The following is a 26,784-nucleotide window of genomic DNA, read 5'->3' as shown; positions in this document are numbered from 1 at the left end:
AATTGGCCAGAACAAAGAGGTTACAGGCCCCATGCAAGTCCTAAACCCAGCGGGGAAGTCATTAAATCTTAAAGCTCCAAAATAATCTTATTTGACTCTATAGCTCACATCCAGGCCACACTGATGCAAAGGGTGGGCCCCCAAGGCCTTGGGAAGCTCTATCCCTGTGGCTCTGCAGTGTATAGCCCCCTTGGTTGCTTTCATGGACTGGTGTTGTGTGCCTGTGGCTTTTCCAGGTGCACAGTGAAAGCTGTTGGTGGAGCTATTATTCTGGGGTCTGGAGGATGGTAGCCCTCTTCTCTCAGCTCTACTAGGCAGTGTCCCACTGGGAACTCCATGTCAGGGCTCCAACCCCACATTTCCTCTCTGCACTGCCCTAGTAGAAGTTCTCCATGAGAGGCCTGCGCCTGCAGCAGACTTCTGCCTGGTCATCCAGGCATTTCCATATATCCTCTGAAATCTAGGCAGAGGCTCCTAAGCTTCAACTCTTGCTCTCTGTGCACCCACAGGCTTAACACCATGTGAAAGCTGCCAAGACTTGGCACTTGCACCCTCTGAAACAATGGCTTAAGTTGTACCTTGGGCTTTTAACCATGGCTGGAGCTGAAGCAGCTACCATGCAGGGCACCTTGTCCCAAGGATACACAGAGCAGCAGGGCCCTGGGCCTAGCTCACAAAACCATTTTTCCCTCCTAGATCTCCAGGCCTGTGATGGGAAAAGCTGCTATGAAGGTCTCTGAAATGCCCTGGAAGCATTTTCCCAGTTGTCTTGGATATTAACATTCAGCTCCTCTTTACTTATGCAAATTTTGCAGGCTTGAATTCCTTCCCAGAAAGTGGGCTTTTCTTTTCTACCACATGGTCAGGCTGCAAATTTTCCAAACTTTCACTCTCTGTTTCCCTTTTAAATATAAGTTCCAATTTTCAACCATTTATTTGCAAACACATATGAGCATATGCTGTTAGAAGCAGCCAGGTCACTTCTTGAACACTTTGCTGTTTAGAAATTTCATCCACCAGATACCCTAAATCATCTCTCTTAAGTTCAAAGATCCATAGACCTCTAGAGAAGAGGACAATGCCACCAGTCTCTTTGCTGAAGCATAGCAAGAATGATCTTTATTCTAGTTCCCAATAAGTTCCTCAACTCTATCTGAGACAACCTCAGCCTGGACTTCATTGCCCATGTCACTATCAGCATTTTGGTCACAACCATTCAATAAGTCTCTAGGTAGCTCCAAACTTTCCCACATCTTCCTATCTTCTTCTGAGCCCTCCAAACTGTTCCAACCTCTGCCCATTACCCAGTTCCAAAGTCACTTTCACATTTTCAGGTATCATAGCATTGCCCCATGCTTGGTACAAATTTTCTGCATTAGTCCATTCTCACACTGCTATAAAGACATACCTGAGATTGGGTAATTTGTAAGGAAAGAGGTTTAATCAGCTCACAGTTCTGTGGACTGTACAGGCTTCTGCTTCTGGGGAGGAAACTTACAATCATGCAGAAAGTGAAGGGGAAGCAGACACATCTTCACATGGAGGGAGCAGCAGGAAGAGAGAGAGAGAAGGGGGAGGCGCTACATACTTTCAAACAACCAGATCTCATGAGAACTCTATCACTAGAACAGCAAGTGGAAAGCCTACCCTCAGGATTCAATCACCTCCCACTAGGCCCCTTCTCCAACAGTGGGAATTACAATTCAACATGAGATTTGGGTGGGGACACAGAGTCAAAGCATATGTTTTCTCATCAGTTTAATTTGTATATTCTACTGTTCAGAAATCTTTGATATAGGGTAAGAATTATTTTTGCAGTAGAAGCTTTTCTCTGTTGATTGCTTTCAAATTTATGCTCTACCCCATTGAAGAATAAAGAAGTTACAGAATAATACTTATAAGTAGTGAAACTTTGTTCAATTTGAATTTTAGTGGCTTCACTAAACTCATAACTCTGTGAATATATCTCAGTATGTAAATAATTTTTGTTTCAGATTTTTAAAAGGCTGAAAAAATGCATCATATCAAGTGAAGTATGATATTTCTGAAGATAAAAATAGAATGATATACTAGAATAACAAAAATTTATATTGCAGTCACTAAGCACCACTGACTGGGAATCTCATCAGACCATGAATAGAAGAGGTAACAGAGAGGGGTCATAGCATCATGTCTCTAGGAGACACTTCAAAAATCTACTCATATATTCCTAGGGCACTAGGACTAACCCACAGAAGGAATCAAATAAGCTGGATTGAAAGGCAATGAGGAGATGTTTGAAGGTAGAAAGCAAATGGCAAAAGTTTGCATTTCAAATTCACCAAAAGAAGCATCAGAAGAAACAATTACCATTCTACTCCATGGACTAGCATTTATGCCTAGAACATAACATGAATCCTAAGGATCAACCAGCATTTCCATAAGCCCTTTTTGTCACATGATTGTTTTAATATATGTATAACAATAGCTGGAAGGAATTTTTAAGATAGCGAAGGATTATTGAGATGCCTTGAATCTTATACTATGCAATTAGAACTATACTCTTTCCACTGTGTGTGTATTGGGAGGGTGTATGAGATGCACCTTGTAAATTGAAGCACTAACTGAATTATTGTAATTCTAATGTTGATAAGTTCCCAGAATCATACCTCATTCTTCCATTCTCTTCAAATCTTTTAAAATATTGATATGTATCCAGTTGTTATTTGTTCCAGTTTTTGTTCATACGATGATGTTTGTCAACTTCCAAGACAGCAATGATGTTTATGCTTCCCTTTATCATGTCAAATAACTATTTTCAGTCCACAATTGTCACTGATTGTTACCTTTCTTTCCTTGACCATTGCTTAGAGGTGACTGGACCTGCTATTAAACTTGCATTTTAATATCCAAGGTGCTATTACACATTGGAATTTTGCAGTCTCTGCAGCATATTTACATTTTCTTGTCTTTGTCACCCATTTTGGATTAACACTTCATCAGAAAACAAAATAATAGCAGGGAAGTGAGGCTACTGTAGGGTAATCAAATGCATCAGTGAGCATCAGTTCAGCTGAGGAAAGCACAATGTGATGGCTCAGTGTTCAATGGCAGAGAGAATTTGCTAATATTTGCTCCACTGTACTGCCTCACTGGCCATGAGAACAATATGCAGGAGCTGTACTGCTCAATCTTAAAATAGATTTGCATATTTAAATACAAAAGTATTTGAGACAAATCACATTCTAATAAATCAGCACTGTACAGGAAGGTGCTCCAAGAGAAACGTATGCATAGAAAACACGTCAAACATGACTTATAAATGCCACCCAGTAGGCAGCTCAAATGAATTTTTAATTCTTCTTTACAAGGACTCTTTGCAAATCAAGATTCTGTAGCATAGGAGCATTATTTCTGTTCTGGTTCTAGTGAGGATATCCCTTTTTCTGCCCTGTCCAATGTCTAATGACATTTTTGGCCCAGGCTATTCAAGGTTAGAATGGACTCAGCAAATATTTTCTGATCACCTGTTATGTGTAAGGCAGTATTCCAGGCTTTAAAAGCTCTTACTTCTGAAAGAAGGAATGATTTCCAAGTTAGGTCCTCTTTGTGAACAGACTTCTCTGTTCAGTTGGGACCCAGGGGCCATTATGCTTCCTGGGCAGCAAGTTCTCCGTGCCAAAGCTCAGGATTTGAATGTTTAACTCCTGTTAACAGGTAATCCACTCTCCAATTAGGGATGACAACCTCATACTGCTTGCTAGTACATAGATGAAAGGGAGCAGATTTTAAAAAAGATGTTATATCCTCAATTTGGGATAGAGTAAGCTGAACCTACATAAGTTTAAAATGTCACCCAGAATGCCTAAAATCTGACAAAAAACAGAACACTTGTTATTCCTTAGCAGTCTGTTAAGACATTAAAAAAGGCTTGCCAAGTGACAAGCAGCATATGCACACATGACATATTAAAATCATGAAAAGCCCTTGGTTTTCTCAACAGGATGTGTTTCTAGCTCAACCTTGATGTTTGTGTTGTTTCGTTCATGGTTTCCCTAAGTGCCATAGCAGATGAGAAACCTTCAAGCGGCAAGACCTTGTTAAGAACATTATGAACATTTTCAGGTCATACTGTAACATAATGTTTGAAGTGATACCTTTCTTAAAAAGTATTGTCTACTTTAGGTCTTTATATTAATCTTTTGGACATTTTTAAAGCCGGGGTGTCTAATCTTTTCACTTCCCTGGGCCACAGTGGAAGGAGAATTGTCTTGGGCTACAGATAAAATACACTAATGATAGCTGATGAGCTAAAAAAAAAAAAAAAAAAAAAACTCACTGTTTAAGAAAGTTTACAGATTTGTGTTGGGTTGCATTCAAAGCCCAACACAAAGTCCTGGGCTGCATCTGGCCTGTGGGCGGCGGGTTGGACAAGATTGTTTTAAAGAAATGTGATGTTTGTAATATTAGTACAATATCAAACCGAAACTCAGTTTCAGGGACATATTGTAAGATAACATAAAACATTAACATTCCTTGCATGCCTTCCCCCATATGGCTCTTTTTAATGTATTCCATTTGAATTTGCCATATCTATGTCTAAATTGTGGAGAGGGGATGTCAAAGAGAAATGTAATTTAAAATTATCTGACTAAAACTGTGTGCTTAGTTTTGTCCAATTTTAGCATGCTACTCACTGTTAGATATCCAGTAATGAATATCATGAGATACTGATTGCTTCCTTTTCAAAATAATAATTGTAGATTAGAAATGCTATGTACTCAGTATCTGTTTCTCAACAGGTGAATTATCTACACATTGTATGCCTTTTGGTAATTTCACTGCTCATTAACACCTCTATCAATGGGGAGGTGGTAAAATGCAAGCTATGAGACAAAATTCTTGTTCTCCTTGTTAATAACATTGCAAGAGATTTAGAAAAGACTGTAATTAGCCTCTGACCACCATCTTGTCCACACAAATGGAAGTGAGAGCTTCTTTGAAAGTGGGACCAACAAAGAAGGAAGAGCCCTGAGAAGGAAAGCAGGCAGGTAGTTTGTCATCAGCACCCAGTTTACTTGTTTGGTGCATACTTTGGTTGTTTATGCAGTGCAACTTTGGAGGCATTCCTCAACATCGATTTCTACACCACCGAGTCTGGTCTACTGACTTATGCTTGAAAAAAAATGTAAAGACTTATTTCATAACCAAAAATAAGGCTAAAAGTCTTGGGAATAATAACAATGACATAAATACAAACTAAAGTGTAGATTGTAGTACCCCAGGATTCTTTCTAAGGATAGATATTGAAAAAGGAGTGTCTTTAGATTTAAGGAAGAAAAACAAAAGGACAAAAGGATGCATTTATATTAAGAAATGAGGAGGTAATACTGTGCCTAATCTGGAAAGTGAAGGAACATGGAAAAGAGACACTAGGCACAAATAATTATTTTCACAATCTGTTCAGGGCCAGTCCCACCCATCATCTTAGGTAATCTAGAAACAAAAAGGCTTTCCCTAAAGTCCTGGTTGTCATAAATGTTTGGAATGTATTTTCAACATAAATACCAAGCATATGTTTAATGTGTTGATTTTTCTTAAGTCTGTTCAATTACCTTCTTAGTTTGAAAAGAAATAAACTGATTATAAAATGTCATACCTTTAAAAAGTCTTGCTAGCAAGCAGAAGTGCTTGTTTCCCTCATTATAGTTTCCTTAGAAGGTTGTTTGCGTGTATCCTACTTAGTATTATAGAGATTGGAGGCAGAATTGCAGCATGGGTAAGAACATGAACTTTAGAAACAGACTTAGTTTTGATTACTAACTTTGTCATCTATAAGTTGTATGACTTTGGACATGTTACTACTCTCTGCCTTAGTTTTCTTGTCTATAAATTGGTGAAAACAATACTGTGTCATGAAATTAAGAGGATTAAATGAGACCATATATGCAAAGTGCTTTGCACCAAGCCTGTCAGATTCTAAACACTCAGTAAATGAATGGTAGCCCTGTGTTTGATGGTGGTAATGGTGATTATGAGATTTAAACTTTTTAACTCAGTAAGTATAAGATCCATAAGTTTAGGGACTATGACTTATCTTTTTTTTATGTGCTTGAAATATAGGATCAAATTGTACAGAGTAAAGTATACTTAATTAGTTAAGTAGAGAACTTTAGAGTTTTGAATTAATTGGAGATAGTTCTTTTAAGTTGGCAAAAAATAACTACAACCATGAAATATTTTAAAAAGATGTAATTGAATTATTTAAAAATATGTGATAACTTGAGTTGCTAATAAAGTTAGCAACTCATTTACCCTCTATCCTTAGCAAACTATTGCAGGAACAGAAAACCAAATACCGCATGTTCTCAGTTATAAATGGCAGGTAAATGATGAGAACACAAGCACATAAAGAAGGAAATAATAGACACTGGGGCCTACTGGAGGCTGGAGGCTGGGAGGAGGGAGAGGATCAGAAAAAATATCTGTTGAGCACTAGGCTTAGTACCTAGTGCCCAGAATGACAAAATAATGTGTACGACAAGCCCCTGTGACACAAGTTTATCCATATAACAAACCTACACATGTGCCCTTGAACCTAAAATAAAAGTTAAAAAAAGAAAGAAAGAAAGAAAGCATGACCACATAGAGGTCATTTGGAAACCTGATTTATTGATGAACTAACAAAGATTAAAGTTGCTATCTTAAATGACATGAAGCAGCATTTCTAAGGTGTTTAAAATTATCCTTATGAAATTGAATAAAAGTTTCTTTGTGATGTTCCCCTTCCTGTGTCCATGTGTTCTCATTGTTCAGTTCCCACCTATGAGTGAGAATATGTGGTGTTTGGTTTTTTGTTCTTGCGATAGTTTACTGAGAATGATGATTTCCAATTTCATCCATGTCCCTACAAAGGACATGAACTCATCATTTTTTATGGCTGCATAGTATTCCATGGTGTATATGTGCCACATTTTCTTAATCCAGTCTATCATTGTTGGGGACTGTTGTGGGGTGGGGGGAGGGGGGAGGGATAGCACTGGGAGACATACCTAATGCTAGATGACAAGTTAGTGGGTGCAGCGCACCAGCATGGCACATGTATACATATGTAACTTACCTGCACCTTGCGTACATGTACCATAAAACCTAAAGTATAATAATAATAATAAAAAAAGTTTCTTTGTATATTTTATATGCTTTTTATGTCAACAATTTTTTAAAATTTTTATTTTTAATTTAGCAGACATTGAAGCACACAGAAACCAAATCTGAAAGAGATTTTGTAAACTTGTTTAATATGAGCAGAAATGAAAAGAACTGAGAATGTTTGTCTAAAATAATATAAAATTCTGGAGAGGAAGTAGCATCAATCTTCAAATATATGTAGAACATTGATATGTGCTTTCGGTCGAGATTGTTTTGGCTGCAAGTGACAGTAAATGCAGCCCAAGCAAAATTAAGGGTGAAAATAAAAGAATGCATTAGTTATATAACTGAAAAGTGCAGGAAGTAGATCTGCTTTCATATTTGGCTGTATATTTCAGAACCCAGTCACTCTTTCTTTCTGTTCTTCCTTAGTGTTTGTTGGCTCCATTTCCAGAGAGACTCTTGCTTCCAATGGGCAAGATGGTGGTCAGAGGATCTCTACCTCCAAGACCACTGAAACAATGAGTGTTTCTCTTGCTCAACAATTCAAAGTAAAATTCCTGGCCTGAATTAGGCTTTGTGCTCTTTCCTGAAATAATAACTATGGTCTTGGGAGTGCTATGTGTTCATGTTTGAATCATAGGCCCACCCCTGGAGATAGTAGCAATCAACAATACCAGACCCAAATGTACTACAATTTGATGAGGGGTGATATTCCAGAGAAAATCTTGGGTGCTGGGTTCTGAGGAAAGAAAGAGAATGGATAGCTACTACAGCATAGAAGAGGGAGCCCTTGTATTCTGTTGCTCAATGGGAAGGATCTGGAATCTATTGGAAAAAAAATAGTTGTAAGACAGATTTCAGTTCAACAAAAAGAAGAACGTAGTATTCAGAACTCATAAAGAACTGGCCCACCTGAAAAGCTAGAGTAGCTTACTTTGGATTTCTTTTGAAAAGAAAGTAGCTTGTTGTGAATTTCAACCTTGCTGAGAATTTGCTGCGTCAATTTCTAGCTAGAGATTTTATAACAACTCAAAAAGAAAGTCCATTGCTGGGAAGTATTTACTACTCAACGTATTGAAGATTTAATTGTAATATAATTTCCTAGAAAGGTTAATTGGCTTTCTTTCCTACAAACAACAATAAGCTTGTGAAGCTTGTCTTCAAGCTCGGTCTTGGTGGCAATCTGTGGGAGACTGGAGTAGATAGATGATCTTTAAGATCTTTTTTTTTTAGTCTGTAGGTGGTTACTAGATTTCTTCTGTTAAGTTTGGATGTGACAAAGAGATCATATGCTAAATCCTTTTAAGGGTATATATATAAAACAGTATTACCTAGGGACTTGCTTGATGGAAGCACAGAAGTTCCTAGAGGAAGAACCTTCCTCAGAAGGCAACATGCTTCACCATGAATTCACATATAAACAACCTTGATGTCCATATAATGTTTTTTTGATATTTTGAGATTTAAACTTCGAAATGTTTCCTTTTATTTTTCTTTTTGCAATTCCCCCCACTAAAGAAGATAAAGACTACATCTCTCTAGTATCTTAACTTTTATATGAGACTATATGATTAGAATTCACAATCTCTCTAGTCTTTTTGCGGTATGTTTATGCAAAATGCATTTTTTTTCCATAAAAGGGAGGAACTCATAAAGGTGATATATGGTGAAGAATCACTGATTTTGGTCTTTAAATAATTTTCTGTCCATAGGGATTTAAACAGCAAATGAGGAAAAGGAAGCAATAATTACTGAACATCAATTGTGTACCAGGTGCTTTATATAATTGATCTAATGTAATCTCCACATTATCTATAGGTATAGCTATAATTAGCTCCATTAATACATGAAAAACTCAAAGTTTATAAAAGTTTGCATACCTTGCCTGAATTAAATCATTTAGCAAAATGTATGACCTTGTCCAAGGTCATACTCATCAGCTGGCAGAGCCTAGATTCAAATCTGAATCTATCCATTTCTAAACCCACTCTCTTTCCAGCATACTACATTGCCTGTCTAAAAAGGAAATGAAACAAAAAAGAGTCTGTTTTCTACTGATTCCAGAGAATACTGTGAAGTTTATTGTTTTCCAATTGATATTTCTGTTGATTTTCAAATTTACTTGCATATATGGGAAGTATGGTTCTATGGGGAAATTAATAACTTCAGACTATTAATGCAAAGATGGAAATCACTATGGAATCCGTAATTTAGTAAAAAATACAGAAAATATTGGTAATTCATTATATTCTTTTATATAATGGTAGTGACAATGGTTTATGTAATGACAATGGTTTCTGTAGGGTTCAGCATTCACCATTATTACCGTATATCACCTTCACTTTTTATTGCATTGGAATGGCCATATTTCCTTTTTCCTTGTTCTTTTAAGAATGAGCTCATTTAAAATTAGTAAATGAGTTTAAAACTTTTTCTTTATTGAAATAAGGAAGAAAATAGCTTGTTTTGAATTTCAACCTTGCTGAGAATTTGCTGCATCAATTTCTAGCTAAAGATTTTATAACAACTCAAAAGGAAAGTCCGTTGTTGGGAAGTATTTACAATGCAGCATATTGAAGATTTAATTGTAATATTATTTCCTGGAAAGGTTAATTGGCTTTCTTTCCCACAAACAATAATTGCACTCAACTATGAGCTATATGGGCTTCAGCTTCTAAAATAAGAGCTGATACATGGAAAGTTATAATTTTCTGAAAGTAAATTATTTTCTCATGTGTGAAAACTTTGATGTGCAGCTATGTTAAGGAAAGGCTTTTGAGAATTTTGAGGACATTAAACTAAAAAAAGGGAAACATCCCAGCACCAATGAAATGCAACAGTTAGACAGGGATCTTGGAATGTCTCCTGCTTGTCAGATGTGTTCTTTGGAGTCTGTTAGAACAATATTAATTTCACATTATATCTGATACTCACTAAACAAATTGCTGCTGTATTATACATCTTATGGGATGTTTAAAAGAGTTTACATCTTGCTGTGGAAAGTTAAACATTTTCATGAGATCTTGATTGAACTTTTAGCAACAACCCACACTTCTTACCTGTTGTTAGGTCTGACTGTGGGCAATACAAAGAATATAGCGTTCCTTACTTTCTTAGTGGGGTCAACTGTTCAAAAACAGAAAGACACACATATCTTCCAAGAGCCCACGAAGATTATGGCTTGGGTAAGAATGTACCGCAGTACTGTATCTAAGTGATGCAGCAGAGTATACTATCAAGAGGACAGGATTTGCATGTATTTGTTCTGCTCTGCAACTTTTAGACTGTGTGACCATAGGCAACGTACTTCCTTATCTGTAAAATGGAAATAAAAGTAACTATATTGTGGGGTTGGTATAAGAATCAAAAGACCTAATGTATATGGGTGCCCAGTAGATACTAGGGACTCCATAATTTTTTACTGTAACTTGATTTAAGAGAATTAGAAAGACCCAGGGAATCTGTGGAGAGGACACTCAAAAGGAAAAATTTAATATTTATGATTGATGATTGTTTTGCTAATTAAGTGAATGTAACTATTATATACAAAATATCACAAGCTTCAGAGGTGAATGACCTGGGTTCCAGTAACAATAGCTACTACCTAGCTCTGTAAGTAAGTTAGTTTATCATTTCTATAAAAGGAGGGTGTTAGGCTAGATTAGGCTTTCTAGATCTGATTTTAATTTTTAATTTATTTTAAATGGCTCTTTAAAATATGAATTTTATTTTTTAAATCCACATATGTAATATGTTTATCCATTCATATTTAGTAAGAAACATTTGATGAGAAGTTAACACTGTACAAGGCACTGCCATAGCCATAGGGTATATAAAGACAGCAGTCCTTGTCCTAAAAAATCCTGCAGGGGAGATAGATAAATATAGGTACCTAAACAGTAAACAATGACCACATGAGACTTCAGAAAATAGTCAACTCATTCATATAAGAGGAAAAGAGAATCATCTATGTGTTTACTCAGTTACTCATACAATTTTTTTGAATTTCTATTGAATGTCGGGTATTGTGATAACTGCTGTGATATTCATGGAATTTATAAGCAGAGTTTTTCAGAAGAAATTGGATGTACTTTCTGAAGAGAGAAATGTAGGCTGAAAACAAATGCTTTGGGATTTGAAGTCATGCAGACAGATGAGCTTCTGGGGAACTCCAACATTTAAGGAGTGGGCAGAAGAAATGTGCTCCCAAATAATTCTGAAAAAGAGATTTTAAGGAAGTGAGGGAAATATAGGAGTTATTTGGGTTGTGGAAGCCCTGATAGCAGAGGGTTTCTTGAAGGGAAACTGGGCAAATGGTTGTGGGAAATATTATAAGATGTGAATTTAACCATTGGAAGTATTTTGATATCCGTAAGAAGAGTCTTAGTGAATGGGTCAGGGTGGAAAAAATGTTAAAGTATGTTGAAGAATAAACAGCACATACATAGAAATTTTTAGAAATCCAGCCAGAGTAAATTATTGCTTTAAAAATTTGATTGTGAAGGCAGGAAAAGATTGTGTAATGTTCTGATGGAGAGCATTAGATAGAATGTTCAGAGGATCAAAGACATGAGATTAGATTCCAGACTTTAGAGTGTTTGTCTAGCTCTCTCCTCCTAATTCTTTACTATATCCCTTCAGGATGGAAATATCCAAACTTTTATTTTAATTTCTGTGGTTGGTGCTATTTAATCTACTCAACCAGTACTTAGGTAACATTTTAAGGGCTTTTGCTAGTGCTCTGAAGTGCTTTTGCATTTCACGAGGAGTTAGCAAGACTTACAGTCAAACAATGATCTATGTATTGAAATGTGTGCCTTGAATAGGGTCATGTGTCTTTGTAGAATCTACTCTAGGGATTTTTTTTTTCCTATGAAAGAGTAATGAAGCAGCTTCCTTTTGTGGAAATTTGGCAGAGCTCAGTCAAAGCCCTCATAGTAAAAACTATGATTCAAATATTTGTTCCCACCTAAAGTCATGCTGAAACTTAATCCTCAATGTGGTAATATTGAGAGCCAGGGGTTTTAACAGGTCTCTGCTCTCATGAATGCATTAATCATGAATAAATGGATTAATGGGTTATCATGGGAAGAGAACTGGTGGTTTTATAAGAAAAGGAAGAGAGACCTGAGCTGGTATACTAGCATGCTCAGTCCCCTATCAAGCAATACCCTGTGCCACCTGGGACCCTCCAGAGAGTTCCCACCAGGAAGAAGGCTCTTACCAGATTCAGTCCCCTGATTTTGGACTTCTCAGCCCCCATAACTGTAAGAAATAAATTCCTTTTCTTTTACATTACTCAGTTTCAGGTTTTCTGTTATAAGCAACAGAAAATAGACTAAAACAGTAAGCCCAAGAATTTTGAAAAACTTCTATAGTGAATTCTGACCCAGTTAACATTTATTTAGTGATATATCTTCAGCTCCTTTTCTTCATCCTTCCCTAGGGAATGAATTGCAGAGGTATATGAGCTAAAATATTTCCCTGATTTCAGCTTTAACCTAATATACTGATCTCCAACTCAGAAGAACCTGTGGTTTGGATGCAATACAGTCTGTAGTTTTTGAAAACAGGATGATAACCACTGTGAGGGGAGCCTATAGCCTTCTGGTCTCTGGAGAGGTCAGACCAGCAGAAAGGCTGTTAGTGCAAACACAGCTGAGCCTTCAGCTGGCTTGCCTTGCCAGGAGGCTTTTTTTTTTTTTTTTTTTGGTCTGTTCCTAGGGACAATACTGCTTCTTCTTCTGGATAGTGCTTTTTTTTTTCTTCTTTCCCTGAACACATTCCACCCCTCCCCAACTTTAATAGTTTAACAAATCTCCCACGGCAAAAGTATCACAGCTTTTGACTAGGCACAGTTCCTGTTTCTCCACAGGAGACATTCTCATGGCAGCACTTGCCTCATTTCCATTTGTCTTCCTGGAATCTCACATCCTACATTTGTGCAAATCACTCAGATGTGTCTGCCAGTCTTCTTGCTAAGAAGCAGGTACTTTACTCTCCTAGTGTTGAGACATCTAAGAAAGCAGCTCTTGTTATTAGATACCTTTTTAAAGGGAGAAACTGTTCATTTTGGACTGCAATTCTTATCTCTTAAAAGGAAGAAACTGAAGTATAAAAGAACTGAGTTTTATATTCAGTTATTATGTTATATTGAATCTGATTTAAAAGGCACATGTTAAGGGATCTATGTGAAGACTATGAAAATAATAATGTGCATCTAGTTAAATGTTGTGTCATTTTGAAAAATATGAATTATAACTTAGTAAAGGCAGACTTGGTGGGACTTAGGGTATTGCAGCCAAATCCCATAAGGTTAGAAAAATTGATAGATTTGCTTTGCTCTGACCAATGGAATTTGGTCAGTGAATTTCTTATTTTAACTTGGGTAGTAAGAGTCAGCCTTTACTGAAACACTACAGAGTGCTACAAAATGATGAAACTATGAGTCTGTATTCTAAAGGAAAAATGACCTGTTGTTTTAGAGTCTCATGTGTCACTGAAGAAGGCTCCAAGAATATGCAGCAAAAAAATAGTTGTGAGGGAGAAGAGGTAATTGTGGTGTGTTGGGGTGGCAACATTTATCTTTTTAAGAGGTGGTAGGCTTAGGTAGGGTTTAGCGTGAACACAACTGGGATAAGCCCCCCGATAATCTTAGAAACCTTTAATTCATACATTCTGTGAGAATGTAACATGAGATGGAGATTGAAGTCTCTGAGGTGGGCAATGGGTACGATAGTGAGAGAAAATAATGGATGTCTTAGTCTTATTTTTAAAAGTTGCTTGTCATCGCACTTTTGGGGGTAGGTTGGAGGTAGCAGGATAGCCTGAAATATGGTATAGATGCAATATGAGTTTATTATTTTATCATTACCTATTGCTTTTTTATTACTTGTTCATGTTTAGTTAGAGTTATAATGTTTACCTTGGGAGCTTGTTGCTGTTTTCTTTGAAAAATTAATTCTGTTTACAAATTGGGTTTGGCATGAAATGAATGTAGTTTTAGAATTAAGAATAATTTATTCCTGTCCCCAGTTTCATTGATGAAGAAATCGAAGTTCAAAGAGACTGAGTGACTGGTCCAGGGACATACAAAAATTTGTTGGCTAAGAAGGCAACAAATTGGTAATGTGATTCTCCATTCAGTACTTTTTCTACTGCTTCACATTTGCCGTACACCCTAAATGATTTAGTTGTGTGTGTGTTTGTATGCGTGTGTGTGCATTTGTGCGTGTGAGTCAGGCATGCACCACAAAGTTGATCATATTGCATGTGCCCCATGATACTTGTGTAGGAGGATTTCTAATACCAGAAGAGTATCTACTGCTAAAAGTACTAAATTTCTAAGTAGTAAGGGGGGCTGTTAAATAACACAAAACTGTACTTGAAAGTGAGATCACTTTTCTGCCTATAGATATTTCACTAAATTTTATATACGCAAATACAGATTTTCTTAGAGAAAAAATAATTATGTATTTTAGACTTTATATCTATAGTTATTCTTCCTTCCTTCCCTCCTTCTTTCTTTCTCTTTCTTTCTTTCTTTCTTTCTTTCTTTCTTTCTTTCTTTCTTTCTTTCTTTCTTTCTTTCTTTCTTTCTTTCTTTCTTTCTTTCTTTCTTCTTTCTTTTCCTTCTCTTCTCTCTCCCTCTCTTCCTTCCTTCCGTTCTTCCTTCCTCCATGAAATGGTATCAAAATGGCAGAGTGATTGGCCTCAGTCTAGCCTGGTATTTCGTACAGAGCTGGTGGTCAGTAAATATTTGTTGCTTTTACTGATGCTCTTATAGGTTCATGCCAAGTTTTGAGTTCAAAATATGAATTCAAATAAGGACCAGATGGTTGATGCTTAAATACTCTACTCATAGGGTAGAGATGTAAGGACCTGGGATGCAGACATTAAGGGAAGGTGAGGGGTGGAGCTGCATAGGGAAAATGTTGTTTTATGATACAGATAAAGTTCCCCAGGGAATCTCTTGGAACTTCCCTCAGAAGAATAGATGAAAAGTCTGTCTGAGCATGGCAACAACTCCCAGTTTCTCCTCTTCTCTGATGGTTTATCCTTCCTGGCTTTTTGATGAGATCCCCAGGAAGAGAGTGTAAGACAGTTGCATTTCTTTTGGAAAGAAGCTTTCTTGGTCAAATAAGGAAATTCCAGAGAGCATCCCTCCTTATACCTGGAGGGGGCTGGGAACAAGACAAGGTTACAGGGACCTTGGTTCTGAGACACCTTCAAAGGCCTCTACATGTTTAAAGAGCCAGGCTTTGGGGAATCACTTTCTAAGACCCAACAACAGAACCTCTGGCAACATAGTGAAGCACAAGGTTAGTGTGACTGGAACCTTCCTCTTTGGCAACATACTGAATTCATGATGTGCATTTCTTGAAATCCCCTCCTTCCTTTCTGTTGCTCAAATTCCTAAGTGACCTTCAGTAGATCTAAGGCACCCTGCACCTCCAGCTACTCCCTCTATAGTGCTTCTTTCTTTATAATGTTTCCAGATCATTTTCCATCCCCTCACCTTCTATTTTCATATTCGCTAACAGCAATTGAGTCAGAGTATAAATAACTGTTATAATCATTGCAAAACCATATTTATTTCTTAAAATATTCCTTTTCTTTAAGAATGAGGACTATGTCACCACGGGAATTTCCTGCATCAAATAACAGGGAGATATTTGAACTAAGCATCACTCAAGAATGGACAGCAGCCTGTCGTTTCCTTCATTACGGAGTTCCTTGACTTCCTATCTGAAGAGGCAAAAAAAGAAGTGCCATCATTGATTTTGGAAAGGGCTATGGGGATCATCTCTTCTTTTAATCTGAGCATTCCTGGAAATGAGATTCTGAAATATAGCCACTGCCCTAATCTCCTAGAAGTAATAGTTTTGGCAAAAACTAAAAGTAAGGTCTCTATTTCCTTTACAAATAATGGGTTAAGATAAAATACTTTATCCCTATTATAGCTAAAATGGTGGCATTATGAAATTGTTTTATTGAATAGAAATGAAAGAGAAAGGTGTGGTAACATTATTACATACATAAAGTGTGGGTGTGTCTATATTTGTATGGAATGGGAAGAAGTGATAGGCAGAGTAATAGCCCTCAAAGATGTCCATGCACTTATCCTTAGAATCTGTAAATATGTTACTTTACATGGCAAAAGGGACTTTGCAAGTGTGGTTAAGATTAAAGACATTGAGAGGAGGAGGTCATCCTGGGTTATTCTGATGGTCCTAATATAAGCACATAATTCCTTCAAAGCCGAGGACCTTCCTGGCTGTAGAAAACAAGGGAAATGATAGCATGAGAAGGACTCAACCTGCAGTTACTGGCTTTGAAGTTGCAAGAAGGGATCACAAGCCAAGGAATGTGGGCAGAAGCCAGAAAGCTGGAAAAGGGAAGGAAACAAATTCTACCCAAGAGCCTCTAGAAATTAATGAAGTCTAGCTGAGAACTTGCTTTAAGTCCAGTGATACCCATATTGAACTTCTGACCTGAAGAACTGTAAGAGAAGGATTTGTTGAGAAGGGTGCTGACATTTTAAGTGAATTATGATCAACTACTGATGAGGTTAGTAGCAATAGTTAACACTTTTATAATGCCTCATATACACTAGGCATTTTTATAAGCATATTGTATAGTCCATTCTCACACTGCTATAAAGATACTACCAGAAATTGGGTAATTAATAAAGAACAGAGGTTTACTTGACTCACAGTTCCACATGGCTGGGAGGCCTCAAGAAACCTAAAATCATGGTGGAAGGTGAATGGGAAGCAAGGCACATCTTACATGGCAGCAGGAGAGAGAGAGAACATGAAGAGGGAACTGCCAAACACTTAAAACCATCAGCTCTCATGAGAACTCACTCACTATCATGAGAACAGCATGGAGAAAATCGTTCTTGTGACCCAGTCACCTCTCAACAGCTCCCTTCCTCGACACCTGTGGTTTACAATTCCAAATGAGATTTGGGTCAGGACACAGAGCCAAACCATATGACATATTCACCCTCAAGAATCTAATGTCTTCTCATTCTTAACATAATTTTGCAGAAGATAAAACCAAGACAGAGAGATTAATTAACCTGCCCAAGATCATACAGCTGGGATATGGTGGAGCCAGAATTTGAACTCAGACCACATGGCTGCAGTATGTAGCTTTAGAATCAGGTTACAGTGTTGGTGGTCTTAGTCGCTACGTCATAATTTATTATTACTCCCCTTTTACACATAGTGTATTAGTCTGCTCTCATGCTGCTAATAAAGACATACCTGAGACTGGGTAATTTATAAAGAAAAAGAGATTTAATGAACTCATAGGTCCACATGGCTGGAGAGGCCTTATAATCATGATGGGAAGGTGAATGAGAAGCAAAGTCATATCTTACGTGGCAGCAGGCAAGAGAGCATGTGCAGAGGAACTGCCCGTTATAAAACCATAAGATTTCGTGAGACTTATTCACTAATACGAGAACAGCATGGGATAAATCACCCCCCTGATTCAATTACTTCCCACCAGGACGTTCCCATGACATATGCGGATTATGGGAGGTACAGTTCAAGATGAGATTTGCCTGGGGACACAGCCAAACAATATCAGATGGCAAAACCAAAGTGGCAAGAATCTGGTTTCTTGCCCAGATTCAGAGAGCCAGTGTAGAAACTATGACTGCTCATTTCCTTTCTTCCTTCATTTCTTTCTTCCTTATGTCTTTCTTTTTAAGAAACAGGAAGCTTTGGAATAAGGAAAATGTGTTGTCTACTTATTTATCTAAATGTCAGAGAAAAGGAGACTTTCATGCTGAAACGATGTTCTTAGCTCATTAGAAATTATGGCAAAATAGTCTGTGATCAAATAGGTGGAATTTTAGCCATGTTGTGTTATCTATCAACACATCTTTATTCCTCAAATATGAAATAAACAGTTTTGATGTATGCAAAGAATTTGTGCTTTTTATAAGCTATTTTTGAAATACAGAATGTAGAATGAAAACTATCATTCTACATTTATTCCCCAGAGAGAATCGTTTTCTTTTTTCCTACTCCTCTCTTTGCTGCACATATATTTTATAGTTGAAATTTAACTATTTATACAATTTAGTAGCCTGTTTTTCCATTTAGTAGGGCAACATAAACATACCCTCATATGAATGTAAACTCTCCGTGAGTATTTCTTCCAATGGGTATATTGTATTGCATATTAAGTAGCATAACCACTTAACCATTCTTGTACTATTGGAATGTAAGAATATTGCTACAATCTCACCAGCATCTTAATTTTAAAAACTGCTATTCTACTGTGCAGAAAATATTTTATTAAAATAATTGCCTCTTTAGATTTTTCACACTCATCTTCTCAGTGTGAAACTAAACAAAACAAAATAATTATCACCCACTTATTTTGTAGAAAACAACAGCCCTCACTTAAGATGAAATCATAGAGTGGCTGCAGAAAAATGGGATTGCATGTTGACTCTAACTGAACCAGAAGCTAAGGCTACATATTTCATGAAGAAACTGAATGTGGGGGAAAATATCATGTAAACTTGGGAGCTAATAATGAGGACAAATTAAAAAAAAAGGTCAGTTTGCCAAGATCTTGGAATACCAAAAATAGAGTGAGAATTAAATAATTCAAGTCTGGAGAGTTATCTTATTTTATGTGTAGTTAGTTACCTTTTTGTTTGCTTTAATTTGTTGCCTCTTAATTAGTATTCCTTATTGAATCAGAATCATAGGTTTTCATTATAATAAGCAGGCTAGTTTGCTGACTCTATGAATGTGGTTTTATTTTTGGACTCCTGCTTTAGGCACTCCTTCAGTTTTGTTGTTTTATTTTTGCAGACCCTAGATAACAACGACAACACTGTAGTTATCTTGAGATGTTAGATTAACTGTTAGAAATGCAGACTCTGAAGGCAGAAATGAGTTAAAAATCTGCTCTTATGTTTACCAACTGTGCATCCTTGGACAAGTTATCTAACTCTTCAAAGCCTCAGTTTCTTTATTTAGAAAACTGAGATAACAATAGGGCCTACATTGTATAGTTGCAAGAGAATTAAATGAGGTATTGCAATTAAATGAGAATTAAATGAAGTATTATTTTTGGACGCCTGCTTTAGGCACTCCTTCAGTTTTGTTGTTTTATTTTTGCAGACCCACGATAACAACACTGTAGTTATCTTGAGATGTTAGATTAACTGTTAGAAATGCAGACTCTGAAGGCAGATACGAGTTAAAAATCTGCCCTTATGTTTACCAACTGTGCATCTGTGGACAAGTTATCTAACTCTTCAAAGCCTCAGTTTCTTTATTTAGAAAACTGAGATAACAATAGGGTCTACATTGTATAGTTGCAAGAGAATTAAATGAGATATTGCAAACTATGACAGTGCCTCATAAAAGATCAGTAACTAATAGTTGTTACTATCATCATCATCCTCATCACCACCATCCTCCTCCTCCTCATTATCATCAATATAATTTCTTTATCTTTCTGATTCTTTTTGTGTATGATTTACTTCTACCTCAACTAAGAGGTTGAGAAACTCTAGCTCTCACTTCCTTATCTTTCTTCATTCATTCATTCATCAACAAACATTCATCTAGAACAAAATAGATAAAGTCTGGACACAAGAAGCTTATATGCTTATAAGAAATGATCAATAATGAACAAATAAGCAAATAAATATTTAGCATGTCAGGTGGTATTGTGATGGGGAAAAGTAGAACAAGGCAAGGGACACATGGAGGGATAAAAGTCAAAATGGGGTTACATGGGGAAGGTAGGTTATTATTCAAGCAAAGTGTTAAAAATCTCTGACAAATGGCATTTGAGCTGTCTTAAACAGAATAAGAGAAGAAAGCAAAATTCCCAATGGAGAAACATGCCTGGTATGTTCAAAATTCAGCAAGAAGGACTGTGTGGAAGGAATAGAGTCATCCTATGGAAGAGTAAAAAGAGATGAAGTCAGAATGTGGGGGCAAGGCAGAACACACAGGGCTCTGTAGGCCACTGTAGGCCACTGTAGGGGCTTTGACTATTACACTGAGTGAGATGGGAAGCCACTGAATGAAAATGAGCAGAAGAATGACCAGTTAAAGACAGAAGTGGGGGATAAGATAGAGGAGACTATTTAAATAACTCAGGTGAGACAAAGTGGTAGCTTGGACCAGGTGGTAGCAGTGGTTGTAGTGACAGAGAATTGGTTGGATTCTTGATGTATATATACATACATATATATAGGACTACCATCTTCTTATTAATGCACAGACCTTATAAATAGGTATAAAACAAACTAGTGGTCCTTTTCTTTTTGTTTCCAGTAGCTGCACTTATACTTTTGTTTTTTAGAGTGCTCTATTTTTTGTTGTTAACATTTTTTGTTATTAATTATTGATATGGTTTGGCTCTGTGTCCCCACCCAAATCTAATCTCGAATTGTAATCCCAATGTGTCAAGGGAGTGAGGTGGTTGGATCATGGGGGCGGTTTCCCCTACACTGTTCTCATGATAGTGAGTGCATTCTCATGAGATCTGCTGGTTTTATAAGTGTTTGGAAGTTCCTCCTTCACTGTTCTCACCCCTGCCACCATGTAAGATGTGCCTGCTTCCCCTTCCACCATGATTGTAAGTTTCCTGAGGCCTCCCCAGACAGGTGGAATGTGAGTCAATTAAACTGCTTTGGTTTATAAATTACCCAGTCTTGGGAATTTCTTTATAGCAGTCTGAGAATGTACTCACTCATACAGTAAATTGGTACTGCAGAGAGTGGGGCACTGCTATAAAGATAACCTGAAGATGTGGAAGATTGCTTCCACATCTTTGTGGAACTGGGTAACAGGCAGAGGTTGGAACAGTTTGGAGGGCTCAGAAGAAGACAGGAAGATATGGGAAAGTTTGGAACTTCCTAGAGACTTGCTGAATGGCTTTGACCAAAATGCTAATAGGCATCTTAACAATAAGGTCCAGGCTAAGGTGATCTCAGTTGAGGATAAGGAACTTGTTGGGAACTGAAGTAAAGGTCACTCTTGCTATGCAAAAAGACTGGTGGCATTTTGACCCTGCCCTAAAGATCTGTGGGACTTTGAACTTAAGAGAGATGATTTAGAGTATCTGATGGAAGAAATTTCTAAGCAGCAAAGCATTCAAGAGGAAGCAGAGTGTAAAATTTGGAAAATTTGCAGCCTGATCATGAGCAAAGAAAAACCCAGTTTCTGGAGAGAAATTCAAGTCAGCTGCAGAAATTTGCATAAGTAACCAAGAGCCAAATATTATTCACCAAGACAATAGGGAAAAGGTCTCCCGGGCATGTCAGAGACCTTCACAGCCACTCCTCCCATCACAGGCCTGGAGGCCCAGGAGAAAAAAAATGGTTTTGTGGGCCAGGTTCAGGGCTGTGCTGCTTTATGGAGCCTCAGAACTTGGTGTAATGCATCCCAGCCACATCAACTCCAGCCTTGGCTAAAACGGGCTAAGGCACAGCTCAGACCATTGCTTCAGAGGGTGCAAGACCCAAGCCTTGGTGGCTTCCATGTGATATTAGGCCTGCAGGTGCACAGAATTCAAGAATTGAGGTTTGGGAACCTCCATCTAGATTTCAGAGGGTGTATGGAAATACCTGGATGTCCAGGCAGAAGTTTGCTATGGAGGTGGGGCCCTCAGGGAAAACCTCTGTTAGGGCAGTGTGGAAAGGAAATGTGGGGCTTGACCCCCCACACAGAGTGCCCACTTGGGTACTGCCTAGTGGAGCTGTGAGAAGAGGGCCACTGTCCTCCAGACCCCAGGATAAGAGATACACCAACAGCTTGCACCATGTGCCTGGAGAAGCTGCAGACACTCAATGCTAGACATGAAAGCAGCCAGGGATGGGCTGGGGGCACCAGCCCTGCAAAGCCACAGGAGTGGAGCTGCCCAAGGCTGTAAGAGCCCACCTCTTGCATCAGAATGCCTTGGATATGAGACATGGAGTCAAAGGAGATCATTTTGGAGCTTTAAGATTTAATGAATACCTTGCCAGACTTCAGACTTGCATGGCCCTGTAGCCCCTTGCAAATTTGGCCAATTTCCCAGTTTGGAATGGGAGCATTTACCCAATGTCTCTATTTCCACTATATCTCAGAAGTAACCAACTTGCTTTTGATTTTACAGGTTCATAGGCAGAAGGGACTTGCCTTGTTTCAGATGAGACTTTCAACTGTGGACTTCTGAATTAATATTGAAATGAGTTAAGACTTGGGGGATTGTTGGGAAGGCATTATTGTTTTGAAATGTGAAAAGACATGACATTTGGGAGAGGCCAGGGAAGAAATATACGGTTTGGCTCTGTGTCCCCATCCAAATCTCATCTTGAATTGTAATCCCCACATGTTGAGGCAGGGAAGTGATTGGATCATGGGGGTGGTCCTCTCCCAACTCAGTATTTCTTGTGATAGTGAGTGACTTCTCATGAGATCTGTTGGTTTTATGTGTTTGAAAGTTCCTTCTTCACTCTTCTCTCTCCTGCCATCCTGTAAGACATGCCTGCTTCCCTTTCCACCATGATTGTAAGTTTCCTGAGGCCTCCCCAGCCAAGAAGAACTGTGAGTCAATTAAACCTCTTTCCCTTATGAATTACCCAGTCTTGCATATTTCTTTATAGAAGTGTGAGAATGGAATAATACAATTATTGCTAACAATTTTAGTATGTTGTCACTGTCATTTATCTTCCCTCTTCATCATCCTCTATCCCCCTGGTTCCCAGTCCTTTAAGCCTCTGGATTCTCCTCCAAAATTGTTTTAGACTGGAGAACTGTTGAGCACCTGAAGGCCTTTCAAATGTTCTTGCCTTAGTTTAAACATGAGCAAGTCCCAGTGCTATATTTCCCTGATCTTTTCCAGTTGAAATGGAACTTGGCCTATCTTCTTTGTGATGGTTTTTGCTTCCATCATTATTTTGCTGAGGTAATTCACCACACTAAATAGAGAAGTGCTTTGCCTTACCCTCTTAATTTCCATTTAAGGGGCTGGTGATAGTAAGGGCTGTGGAAATGATATTTTGAATTGTCCTTAGACTTTAAATATGTACAGTTGAGTGAATTTAAATATGCTTTGATATTTAAGGTGCATGGATTGTATTAGTGGTTTTATGGTGAGGCATTTATGTGGTGTAAAGAAGAGCCTCACATATCTGAGAGATACTGTGTAGCAGGATTGGAGATGCTTCTGTGGGTAGGTAGTCAATTTCTTCTCCATTTTCCTACTGTTTTAGTCTTTGTATTTGATTGATCTTCTTGTCTGCAGAATCTGTGTCTTCTCATCCCTCTCCTTTGTGTAAGGTACATATTAGGTAACAAGTAGTCATGTTATGTTAGTAGATACATGTGGAATCAGCCCCTTGCTCTTTCCTCTGCCTGAAAAGCTCTTCTTCCAGACACACATGTATGATTTACTTCCTCACTTTACTCAGGTTTCTATAGTCTCATCTGAAATACTTTCCTTGGCCATCCTCTCTAAAACAGCATCTGCCTTCGTCATCCCCTATTCCTATTTGTGTACTTCTATCTGTGTATTTACTCATGTATTTGTCTATTGCTAGAATGTTAGCTCTGGAGCACTTCACATGTTGTTTTGTTCCCTGTGGTATATGCAGAGCCTAGCATAGTGCCTGACTTAAATAGTCTTCATGAATAGTATTGAATGAACAACAGAGAAAAAGAATGAGCCTCATTCCCTGCCTTCAAGATATGTAAAGAATGAGGAGTTTCACTCTGTCCCCCAGGCTGGAGTGCAGTGGCATGATCTCCACTCACTGAAGCTTCTGCCTCCCATGTTCAAGCAATTCTCGTGCCTCAGCCCCCCAGGTAGCTAGGACTACAGGCGGGTGCCACCACACCCAACTAATCTTTGCATTTTTGGTAGAGACAGGGTTTTTCCGTGTTTGCCAGGCTGGTCTCAAACTCCTGGCCTCAAGTGATCTACCTGTCTTGGTCTCCCAAAGTGCTGGGATTACATACGTGAGCCACCACGCCAAGCCAATAGCTAGAAAATATTTTTAAAATATAGGGTGAGGCACATCTCACCAAATAGTGAGGAACCAGAAGAGGCAGAGGCTTGAGATATGAGCTGGGATGTCTGTTCTTATTCTTACTCAGATGATGTCTATTCTTGTTTAGATGATGTCTATGTGGTCTGCTGAGGATCAAAAGCTTCAGCTGTTAGAGGCTGAGTGTACCGTTCACTTACATTCTTTTAGCGCTGTGCTGTGTACTATTTGGAGGGCATAAAATAAGTGTTTCTAGATATCATAATTTATTCCAGGGAGTGTGAATAGTAGCTTCCTAATCCTACTAAAAAAAACAGGGCAGAAAAGTAAAATATTTGAAGCTTCATCCCTCAGAATCACCCTCAGAGTGCTGGTAACATAGCAGTCTATGGCAGCTGGTACCCACTCACTTTGGGTTTATGATAGAAGCATGAGAATCTTGGTGGGGCTGATGCCTTCCTTTGAGCATCCACAGTGTCACCTAAGAGACCAGGCATGTTCTCTGCAGCTTTCATAGTCATTAGGGGTACAGTGAGTGTGTCTGCAAGCAGTAAGAAAGTCAGTCTTTGAGTTCCCATGGTTGTCAATATTTCTTTTGAATCTGTTTGTCTAGCTACTTTTCAAGCCTTTGGGAAATACTTGAAAAGTAGTGTTTCATGTCAGAGATCAACTTGTTAACTGTGGCTGAAATTTCCCCTGCCACTCTGTAGATATTGGCAAGAATTCAGATGACCATTTCTGAAAACGAACTGGTATCTTCTCTCTCACCATTTGTGTGGTATATGAGTTTTGTCCCCTTTCTATGACTGGCTAAATTAAAAACTTCAAGATTTTTTCTCTCAACATTCTATGCGACAAATCATTTGAAGACTAGGAGTCAATGAACACTGGTTCTAATCCAGGCTGTGCTAGTAATGGTCTTTATAGCCATGAAAGCTTTTCATTAAAGCTTTTCGATTCTGCAATCTAACACAACAAACCACAGACTCTGGAATCAAAAAGCTTTTGAAAAATTGAGGAAATGAACCAAAATAAACATAACATTTACAACTGTAAGTTGAAAGACAATAAGTAGGGATAGAGGAATAAACATGGAGTCAGGAAATTTGGTATCTAATTTTGAACTGGATACTAGCCGGCTGTGTGACCTTGATACACCATTTAACCTCCAGGGTCCTCACTTTACACATTAATAAAATTAGGGGTTTTGTCTAGGCCAATACTGTTCAATAGAATGTTCTGTATCAGCATTGTTCAATGTAGAAGCCAGTAGCCACCTCGGTCTGTTGAGCAATGGGGTTATTACAATTGAATAACTAAGTTTTAAATATATCTAGTAGTTTTAGGGGATATTTGCATTATTTGAAACTTTCCTAATTGTCTACATTCATCTTATTGAGAGGCAGAATTCATCTCTCACTATAACTGTTAAAAACCCCAGAAACTTGCTTTTTTAGCTTCCCTTGCAGTGACGGGTTGGGCACATGACCTAGGCTCAACCAATGAGATGCACCTACTCTGGTCTTTGAAATAGAAGCTAATTGAGCAAAGAAGCAGAAGCAGAGGAAAATATATACATATAAATACTATTCACAAACACTATTTTAAGCCAGGCACTGTGCTAGGCTCTGCGTATACCACAGGGAACAAAACAACATGTGAAGTCCTCCAGACCTAACCTTCTAGCAATAGACAAATACATGAGTAAATACTCATGGGCATTGATAGCAGTAGTTCCAGTAGGGGAATCTATTATTCAGAACTGGCTGTAAACTATGGTGTCCTTTGTTCAATATGATGTCAGCAGAGTCCTTTCCTGATTGGTTCTGTTACATAATATTATCTGTGATCCTTACTGCTGTGCAGACCTACATATTCAAGACTGTTTGAAGCCTGGTTCTTCGACTTTCAGAGAATTCTAACAACTACCCAATATATTTTCCTTTTTGTTTCTTAAATCTGAAAGATTCCATTTTTGTGACTTGTGGCTGTGATCCCACAGATTATGGGCAAAAGGAGACAAACATTTAATTAATAATTAAAATATAATGTGTATGTGGAATCATGTACAATAGTGCTCAGTAAGCACAAACGGGATGTGAGACCAGGTTTTACAACTGGTAATAGTCCCACTGGATCTTCAAAACAAGCTGGGTTTTCCAAGTTGAAATGGGAGAAGTGCATAACAACAGAAGAAAGGGCATCCAGGGAACCTCGAAGTCAAGATAGGGTGAGCCATGCTTGACCAAAACGAAGGAGTTCAGTGATTAAAGAAGGGATAAAAAGTGAAACTAAAGAGATAGGCTGGTGTTCCACTAAGGAGTTTTGGCTGTATTTTATAGACTATAAGCATCAGGTGAGAGCTTAATCAATCCTGCTTTCTGGAGGCACATTAGAGTGGGGAGAAGCTGATGACTAAGTTTGGTTAGGAGGTTATTGTAATTTTCCAGGCATAGAGAATGAGGAAACAAGGGGGGTGGTGGAGGCACAGATTTGAGAGTTGGATTTCCCTTTGCTTTTACTTTCCTTTACACTTATTAGATATGGGAGTGAGTAGAAAGTAGGGATTGTGGATAGACTGAGATTTCCATTTTGGGACATCATGTAGATGATGATGTTGTAAACTG

The 26,784-nt window shown here is 38.0% G+C and overlaps 1 long non-coding RNA gene across 1 annotated transcript in view; it reads left to right on the top strand.

The window, feature by feature from the left end:
* Positions 1-16,005, top strand: part of LOC129059279 (uncharacterized) — an 85,691-nt gene extending 69,686 nt beyond the window's left edge. Inside the window, exons 2-3 of the long non-coding RNA XR_010140157.1 lie at positions 14,167-14,256; positions 15,754-16,005. This is a non-coding gene — a long non-coding RNA (uncharacterized LOC129059279). The remainder of the gene's footprint in view (positions 1-14,166; positions 14,257-15,753) is intronic.
* Positions 16,006-26,784: the final 10,779 nt, after the last annotated feature.

This window comes from Pongo abelii, chromosome 4 (assembly GCF_028885655.2).
Source record: "Pongo abelii isolate AG06213 chromosome 4, NHGRI_mPonAbe1-v2.0_pri, whole genome shotgun sequence".
NCBI classification, from domain to species: Eukaryota; Metazoa; Chordata; class Mammalia; order Primates; family Hominidae; genus Pongo; species Pongo abelii.
The sequence above is the reverse complement of the archived record's forward strand: the minus strand, read 5'-3'. Positions and strand labels throughout refer to the sequence as shown.